The following is a 10,048-nucleotide window of genomic DNA, read 5'->3' as shown; positions in this document are numbered from 1 at the left end:
GTTGTGCATATGTCTACCATTGAATTGGCCTCCCACCAATTTAAGTGCCCCGTTACGATGACACAGTTACACCACCTCTCCGAGCAGCTTCAAGCGATGGTTGATGTACAGTAGAACCTCAAAGATATGAACACCAGAGTTATGGACTGACTGGTCAACCGGACACCCTGTGGAAACAGAAGTCATCAATCAGTCAGCTGCGCAGACAAAAAACAAAAAAGCAAATACTGTACTGCCTTGTGGCTTCAGCCACAGAGGAGTTGGGGCTGCGGCCGTCGGGTGGGCGGGGGTAAGAGGGGAGCAGTCAGGGCTTCTGCCCTGCGGGAGCACCAGGGCTCAGGGCTTTAGACCTTGGGGGAGTGCTGGGGATCGGGGATCCCCTCCGGGCAGGGGGCTCAGGGCTTCAGCCCTGCAGCTCCGCTCCCAGTTTCAGCCCCATGGAAGGCACTGGGGCTCAGGACTTTAGCTATGAGGGGAGTGCTGGTTTCCCCCGTAGCTAGAGCCCTGAGCCTTGGCACGCCCTCCCCCCCAAGTTGAAGCTGGGAGCAGAACTGTGGGTTGCACTGAGCTCCAGTGCCCCACCCCCACAAACCCCAGCACTCCCCCCAGGTCTTAAGTGCTGAGCCCCAGTGATCCTGCAGGGCAGAAGCCCTGAGCCCCCTGCCCGGAGCCCTTCAGCCCCAAAGGTCAGAAGCCCCGACTCTGCCCCCATAGCTGTAGTGATAATCAGGATGGCCCATTTCCAACAGTTGACAAGAAGGTGTGAGTAACAGTAGGGGAAAAAATTAGCATGGGGAAATAGGTTTTACTTTGTGTAATGACCCATCCACTCCCAGTCTTTATTCAAGCCTAATTTAATGGTGTCCAGTTTTCAAATTAATTCCAATTCTGCAGTTTCTTGTTGGAGTCTGTTTTTGAAGTTTTTTTGTTGGAGTATTGCGACTTTGGTTTTTGAATGTTATCATTCAAATTACAGACCTCAGTCGGAGAACACTTCAACCTCCCTGGTCACTCAATTACAGACCTCAAAGTCGCGATACTCGAACAAACGAACTTCAAAAAACAGACTCCAACCTATTTCCCCATGCTAATTTCCCCCCTCCTGTTACTCACACCTTCTTGTCAACTATTGGAAATGGGCCATCCTGATGATCACTAAAAAAGTTTTTTTTCCTCCTGCTGATAATATCCCACCTTAATTGACTACTCTCATTATAGTTAGTATGGCAACACCCATTTTTTCATGTCTTCTGTGTGTGTGTATATCTATATCTATCTATCTTCCTACTGTATTTTCCACTGCATGCATCTGATGAAGTGGGTTCTAGCCCATGAAAGCTTATACTCAAATACATTTGTTAGTCTCTAGGGTGCCACAAGTATTCCTGTTCTTTTTGCAGATCCAGGAAAGTTCTGCAGCCACTGCTCGTCATCCCAAACCTGCATTATGACCAGTGGTGCAGGAACAAGGGGTGAAGCAGCACCCTCGGCTTGAAGTGGTTTCCATCATACACAGGGCTTACAGTTTTGTTCAATGGCTCTCAACACCCCCACTATAAAAATTTTTCCAACGCCACTGATTATGATGCGATCCCACCAGTCAGTGTTCTTTTCTTGGGCCTGGAAGCATCCCACCATCTGCAGTTGCTCCATGAACACCAACACCAACACTGAACTGGTGCTCGCTATGTCCCACAGCAATCTATCCAAGAAATCATCATATTCCATGCTGATTTGGTGGTTTTTGTGGTGCCGCAAATACCCAAGGATCGTGCGTCCTGTGCTTGCAATGCTCATAACAATAGTACATGCTCCATGCTTCTGTCAGAGATTGCAGACAGCGAGAAGTGCTGTGCAGGCTAACGGGATTTTTTTTTTAAAGGCGCAAAAATTATGGGATATAGATGACATGGGATGGCAAAGGTTGCATGCTGGGAAGTTGACCCCTTGGCTCCCAGTCACTCCTGCATGACTCATTTCTGCTCCACCAAGCATTACTGAAACTTCCCCAAAGACAGTGCACTAGACAATGGCAAGTTGCAAGCTGGGATGCATACCCATGGCACACCGCACTGTGCATCAGCACAAGCACTCCTGGTGAGCACACGCAGCACTGATGCAAGGAGCCAAGTATGCACGCGCACAAGCGAGGTACTAACTGCAAGAGCTTTACGTCGATGTAATGTGTGTTGGCAAAGTTTCTAATATGGAGATATCCCATGTCACTAACAGAAGAAGGCTGTTTTCCAAGGGGTGTGTGTGTGGATGGGTTGCTGGGTCCAGAAGGTGGTTGGAGTGGGAGCCCACCTCTTCCCGCCCAGAAACTGGGGGAGCCTCCTAGCACATGTGTGTGTCCCACAGAGGGGATTGTTGATGCAACATGCAGGCTCTGGCAGGAGGTTGTGGGGAGCCCAGCCCAGCTTCCCCTACCCCCCACTGCTCTGGCATCTTCCTGGTGTTCCTAGGGTGACCAGACAGCAAGTGTGAAAAATTGGGACAGGGTGAGCTGCAGCAGCTGCTGCTTTGGTAGCTGTGTGAGCCCAGCCTCAAAATGGAGAAAAATTTTCCTGAGGAATACAACTGAGAGAAGGAAAAGTATTTCTAATCATTTCATATCTCAGCCAAATATTACTGGCTTTTCATGAGACTAATAAAAAGCATTTCTATAGCCTGAGGGGATTCCCCCCGCCGAATATCAAAGGCCTGGTGCAAACAATGGAGGTGTGAAAGCTTGTCAAAGGCAAGGTTGCAAGGTTCCTTTGTAAAGGAAAGTGTTAGGATACCTAACTGCAGGGGTCCCTTCCAGCTGTCCCTGTAACACACTCACACTTTTTTATAATGCAAAGTTTTAGACAATCTTAGTCTGTGATTCACTACTACTCCCCCTATAATAAATTATTATGAAATTCAGCAGATCAAAAAAGGCTTTTTTTAATGAAAAATATTTACAGAGGGACAGTTCTCCTCCTCTGACATGCACTGAGAAATTACTTACTCCATGAAAAGTCACACTGAAGTAAATGGAACTACTTATGGAGTCAGGTGACCTCCCCACTTGGTAAGGCAACTCCCATCTTTTCACGTGCTGTATATTTATACCTGCTTACTGTGTTTTTCACTCCATGCATCTGATGAAGTGGGTTTTAGCCCATGAAAGCTTATGCCCAAATAAATTTGTTAGTCTCTAAGGTGTCACAAGGACTCCTCATTGTTTTTGCTGATACAGACGAACATGGCTACCCCTCTGAAACCTGTGCTATTCAGTGTAAGTTTATCAGAGTCCTCTCCATGGATCACCACTTTGTATTGGTGGAGAGGCTTGCGTGTCTCAGTGACCCCAAGAGTGATGCTGCCTGGAATCATGTACTCCCTTAGGTCCACCCATGGCAGAACAGTCAAGGGCGAGGTTCCAGACATAGTGTGATCCAAGAAGTCCCTAACAGCAGAGCTGGAGGATAACTGAACAATGGAGGTGTAATATTACAACAGCTGTGAAGGTGGATGAAGGCTGCAGCAGACAGAGGATCTCCAATCGTTATGGTGTCCATGCCACTAGTTTCAAGTCCTCTATCTGTCAAGGATAGTGTAGTGACTGTTGTGCACCAGTGTCCCCACTTTAAAAGAAGTCCCGCACAGGCATCTTCCAGTTTTGGGAAAATAACATTTGCACAAGTCAAAAGTCCGGGGCCGATCGGCAAGTGGTGATGGGAACAGGACAGTGAAATCCAGAAGTTCCTAATCACGGACTGACACACAGGCGGTGGGTTTGTGATACAGTTGTCTTGCTCAAGGATTGAGGCGGGTCGAGCATCTTGGCAGCTGCACCCACAACTGAGCAGTCCCCCTCCGCTCACCCCACATGGGGAGGGAGTTAGAAAAGGTACCCTAAAAATAGTCTTGCATCTGTTTTTCCTGGCTGGATAGCTGCATCTAGCAGGATCACCACCTCAGCGGTCAAAAATGTAAGAAACTTTTCAACTTTGGAACTTGGAACGTACGTACCCTGATGGACAACTCAAACAGCGACCAACCAGAGCGACGTACAGCCATTATTGCTCATGAATTGAGTTGGTTTAACATCGATATTGCTGCTTTGTCCAAAACTAGAAGAGCTGATGAAGGACAGGTGAGGGAGGAGAAAGGAGGATACACCTACTTCTGGAGGGGAAAAATCTATAGACAAACCCTGATTGCATGGAGTGGGCTTTGCTATAAAGAACAAGCTCGTAAGGTGCCTCTCTGAGGTACCAGTTGGCATCAATGAGAGGTTTATGACACTCTGATTGAGGCTCACCAAAAATCAACAGGCAACTATTGTGAGCACCTATGCACCAACACTGGATGCCGATGAGCATGTAAAGGAAGATTTTTATTCTCAGTTGGAAATCATTTTATTGAAGAACCCTACAGAAGACAAGATCATGCTCCTGGAGGATTTCAATGCACGTGTTGGACGAGACTCAGACCTGTGGAAAGGAACAATCGGGAAAAGAAGGAGCTGGCAAAAGCAATTAAATGGAATTCTGCTCCTGACCAAGTGTTCTGAACATGAACTTATTATTACAAACACTCTTTTCCAACAACAACAAAAAAGTTCAACACATCTTGGAGACACCCACAGTCAAAGCACTGGCATCTCCTCGACTATGCCATAGTCCATGTCACTACAATCTCGGGCATCATTGCTCTTGTGAGAAGTACAAGTGCTGATGACTGTTGGACTGATCATCGCCTTATTCGATCCACAATGAAAAATTAAGATCGCTCCCAAATGGAGGCTACAAAAGAAGCAGGTCAGGCACAAGTTGAAGGTTCAAGATTTGAAGGACCCTATTAAGTGTGACCACTTCCAAGCAGTTTTAGAAGAAAAGCTCCCATCAGAGTTTCTGGAAGAAACTGAGGAACATTGAAGCCAGTTGAAAGCAGTAATCATCATCAATGCCTGTGGGGAAACCATAGGCTACCAAACCAGAAAACATCAGGACTGGTTTGACGAGAATGATGCTGAAATTGAGCAACTCATCAATGAGAAGAGAATGGCATTTCGTGCTTGGCAGAATGACAACAATTGTAATATAAAGAGAGAAGTCCATGCCAAGGTGAGGACGGAAGTACAACATAAAACCAGAGAACTCAAGAACAAATGGTGGACTGAGAAAGCACAGGAACTCCAATATATCTCGGACATCCACGTCATTTCTTTAGTGCCACCAAGGCTGTTTATGGGCCAATTTGTCATGGTACGAATCCTCTTTGCTCTAAGGATGGAACCACACTTCTGAAGGACAACGCCGCCATCAATTCTCGATGGAAAGAACATTTTGAAGATCTCCTTAACCGTAATCCTATGGTTGCAGATGAAGTTCTTGAGCAAATCCCTCCCAATTTGTATGAGGTACACAATGCCACCAAGCAGAAGAACAATAAGGCAGCAGGTCTAGATGGGATCCCTGCTGAAATCTTTAAAGACAGTGGACCAGAGGTAATTTGGCAGCTTTACTTGCTTATCCTTAAAAATCTGGAGAAAGGAGGAGATACCCAGTGAAATGAGGGATGTCCTGATTGTCACCCTCTTCAAGAAAGGGGATAAAGTGGATTGTGGAAATTATCATGGTATCTCCCTCCTAGCCATTGCAGGCAAAGTTCTGGTGTGGATCCTTGCAACCCACTTTCTGCCCCTGTCAGAAGAAATTTTACCGGAGTCACAGAGTGGTTTCTGACCAGGTCGTGGAACTGCGGATATGATCTTCACAACACGGCAGCTGCAAGAAAAGTGTCGGGAGCAAAACCGACCACTGTACATGGCTTTGTTGATCTAACTAAAGCCTTTGATTCAGTGAATCACCGTGCCCTCTGGACTGTACTTTCTAAGATTGATGGATGTCCTGATAAACACAATGTCCTAAAATTGCTTCATGATAACATGAAAGCGACTGTTCTGAGCAGCACTGGCTTCCAGAGTGAACCTTTCAAAGTACAAACAGGAGTCAAACAGAGCTATATCATCGCTCCAACCATGTTTGCGGTTTTTATTGCCATCATTCTTTATCTAATTGCTGGGAAGTTTACAGCTGGCGTTGAAATGATTTACAGAATGGATGGAAAGCTGTTCAGGCTTAGCAGGCTGAAAGCCAAGAGTAAGATTTCCACAACTATTGTGGAACTTCAGTATGCTGATGACAACACACTCTTTGCCCACGCTGAGAAAGATCTTCAAACTATCTTGAATGTGTTTGCTGATGCTTATGCACGTCTTGGTTTCACTCTTAATATCAAGAAGACTAGAGTGCTCGATCAGCCCTCTCCAAATGAGGTATTACATGCCCCATCTATCAGAATCAATGGAGTGGCACTGAAGAATGTTGATTGCCTCCTCTACATTGGAAGTCATCTTTTATCCAAGGCAGATATTGATGCAGAAATTCAACATCTCCTGAGCTGTGCCAGTGTAGCTTTTTCTTGTTTACGGCACAGGGTTTTTGAAGATCATGACATTCGAACAGACACCAAGCTTCTTGTTTATCAAGCCGTTATTCTCCCAACACTGTTGTATGGGTCCGAAACCTGGACAACCTATAGACACCACTTGGAAGTCCTTGAGAGGCACCATCAACGCCGCCTTCATAAGATTCTGAAGATCAAATGGGAAGACAGGCGCACCAATATTAGTGTTCTGGAAGAGGGAAAGACCACCTGTATCGAGGCAATGATCATCCATCAGCAATTCCGCTGGACTGGTCATGTCCGGATGCCAGACCATCGCGTCCCAAAACAGGTCCTTTTCTCTCAGCTGAAAGAAGGGTACCGTAACGTAGGTGGACAATGGAAGCGTTATAAGGACTTGCTGAAGGACAACCTAAAAGAGTGTAATATTGACATTGACACTTGGGAGACACTTGCCCAGGATCGCTTAAAATGGAGTGAAGTCCTACGTGATGGTCCCCTGCATTTTGAACTTGCTCGCTGACAAGCTGAAGAGGACAAGAGGCACAGGAGGAAGGAGAGACTGGCTTCCAGTCATGGTCAACAGCCTCCTGTTGAGCCTGAAAATATCTGCCCCCATTGTAATAGAACTTGTGGTTCAAGGATTAGCATTATTAGCCACATGAGGACCCATAACTCCCAGGGAAGATGACTCGGTAATATCATCATCAGAGTGTGACCCTATATCTCAGGCATAACACAACACATAAGAGAATGTACAGATATTTCCCTTTATCTAATTTTAAGAAGCAAATGTGAAGATACCACTAACTGGTTTGGCGTTAACTGGTTATTTATTCTACAACAGGGTTATATTGATATGCTGTCTTGGAACACTGAATTAAAGAAGAATTGGAACATTATGTATTCCTAACCCTCATGCATTGGAAAATCATCCTTAGTTCCAACTAAATAATGTATATAGTTTGATTTACGTAATGTACAAACTGTATATGGATTAATTTAAAACTTGGAGGTGGAAGAATTCAAGTTTGTTTTCAGTGAACTTGCCACTTTCCCTTGGTAACTAAGCATCTTACATATGAAAAATATGGCCCTGCAAAATGACTTAGCTTAAATCCAAAAGATGACTGACCTTGCAAACTTCACTTTTGAGCTCCTAATGGCCTTTAATTACCAGATTCTTTTTTGATGAGTAGTAGCCCTTTCTCTGATACAGTGGCGTAGCCAGGATCTAAGAGCAGGGGGAGCAAACATAAAAAGGGTGCCCCCCCTTGGCTCCTCCTCTGGCCACACCACCCTTGGCTCCTCCTCCAGCTGCTCCGCGCCCACCCCCTTGGCTGGCTCCTCCAGCTGTGCCGCCCCCCCCCCATATTGGCTGCCGGCCGCCATGCTGCACCCCCTCTTGCTCTTCCAGTCACGGCTGCCGGCCGCGCTGTGGGCCGTCTTGCTGCCCCCCCACTTGCTCTGCCTCCTCTGGCCGCGCCTGCCGCCCCGGCCCATTGGCTGTGGGTCGCCCTGCTGCGCCCCCACTTACTCCTCCAGCCGCGGCTGCCAGCCACGCTGTGCGGGCCACCATACTGCGCCTCTCCCCTTGCTCTGCCTCCTCCAGCCATGCCCGCCGCCCCCCCCCCATTGGCTGCGGGCCGCGCTGCGGGCCACCCTGCTGCGCCCCCCCCTCGCTCCTCCGGCTGCTGGCTGTGCTACGGGTCGCCCTGCTATGCCCCCCTTGCTCCTCCGGCCGCACCGCCCCCTCCCCATGGCTCCTCCGGCCGTGCTGCCCCCCCTTGCTTGTAGGAGGTCAGTGCCGGCCGGCAGGTGTGCCACTTTTTGAAAACATACTGAGGGGAAGCGGCTGCTTTCCCTGCACCCCACTAGTTACGCTACTGCTCTGATATTTAATTACTTGTCTGCATTGTGGTAGTGATAATTTAACAGATTCCTTACCTACATATGAGGATGGTGTTATATTGCTGAAAAAGAGGAAGTAGGGGAAAAAACAAAACAAAACAAAAAAACCACACACACATCCCAAGAACTACCAAACCCTTTTGCTTGTGCTATTTCAACATTTCCAAGGCAGTTCAGATACTAGTATGCAAGCACCTCAGGGAAGTTTACTTCTTTTATATTTGTAATATGTTATTCACCCCTATGGGACTATATAATTGAGAAATAATAATTGAGCTAGAATTCATTTGTGTTTGCCGTATGAGTCAGAAAGTGAGTTTTGCAGTGCTGAGAATGACAATCCAGTTTTCCAGGAAATGGATACACAAGGTTTTAAAGGGCAACAAATGTTACTATAGGAGTTTAATATAATCCCATGCCAGGCAAAATATCCTCAGTCAACCTTCGACAAATGTCACAGAGGACCCTACATGTTTCACTTGTAAATTTAAGTGTTGTTGGTTTATTCTGACAAAAAACCTATCAACCTATCAATTCAGTTACCAAAAATATATGGCTGTATATAAATTCTGATACAAAAGAATAGAAGCCTGCTAGCACGCATCCGCACATATGTCTAGCATCAAGACAATGTTTTTTTATCCCAAACAGAAGGCATGGTTGTGTGATAGTGATTTTATCATTTCTCATACAGCTGGAAGATAAAGGGATAATGAAACTCTGAAGTTGAAGATGGCAATAAGATTTATGGAAGCTCAGGATGTTGGAACTTCGGCACTGAAAGATCAGCAGTACCTTTTTACTGTACAGGTATGTTCCAGGATGTCTCTTAGAATGAAGTTAAATAAAACCATATCTTCAACTTTTTATTATTACGTTGCATCCTGCTTTCTTATCATAGCAACATATATCGGTGGTATGGTACATGAGTTTTCACCTTTTGTTCTTAAAAGTGGTGTTTGGGTTGATCTTTTTAAAAATTAAAGAAAAATCCTTACAGAACATTCAATAATTGGAAATTTTAAAAAACTCTACTATACAAGGATTTTGTTTCCTTTTTTTAATTAAAAGAATTTTTGAAATACCTTTTCTAGATGAAGGAAGGAAGGAAGACATCCACCTACCTCTCTCTCTCACTCTCCTCCCACATGACCTCATGAGTACTTTTTGAGCAAAGATTGCTAAATATGAGTAAGTGGTAGATAAGTACACAAATTTTCTCGCTTACTCAGAAAAAAATATTCCAAGCACCTCCAAAAATAGTATTGAGATATGAGTTACATTCTACTAGCAGGGCCAGCTCTAGGATTTTTGCCGCCCCAAGCAAAAACAATTTTGGCCGCCTCCCCGCCCCCGGTTTTTTTCTTACCCCACCCCTGGCCCTGCCTCAACTCCACCCCTTCCCCAAATCCCCAGCCCTGCCTCCTCCCCCCAGGCTCTCAAGCCTAGGAGGGAGGGAGGGAGAGGGAGAAGCAGCGCGTGCGCCGCGGCCACTCGGGATCTTCCCCTCCCTCCCAGGCTCTCAAACCTATGAGGGAGGGGGAGCAGCGGCACGCGAATCAGCTGTTTCACGCGCCGCGGCCACTTGGGGACTCGCCCCCCCCCCCAGGCTCTCACACCTCCGCTGCTGCCGCTCGCGCGCCACTGTTCGCCCTCCCTCTCAGGCTCTCAAACCTGGGAGGGAGGGGGAGAT

Source organism: Trachemys scripta, chromosome 1 (assembly GCF_013100865.1).
Source record: "Trachemys scripta elegans isolate TJP31775 chromosome 1, CAS_Tse_1.0, whole genome shotgun sequence".
NCBI lineage: Eukaryota > Metazoa > Chordata > Testudines > Emydidae > Trachemys > Trachemys scripta.
This window is presented reverse-complemented; position numbering follows the sequence as displayed.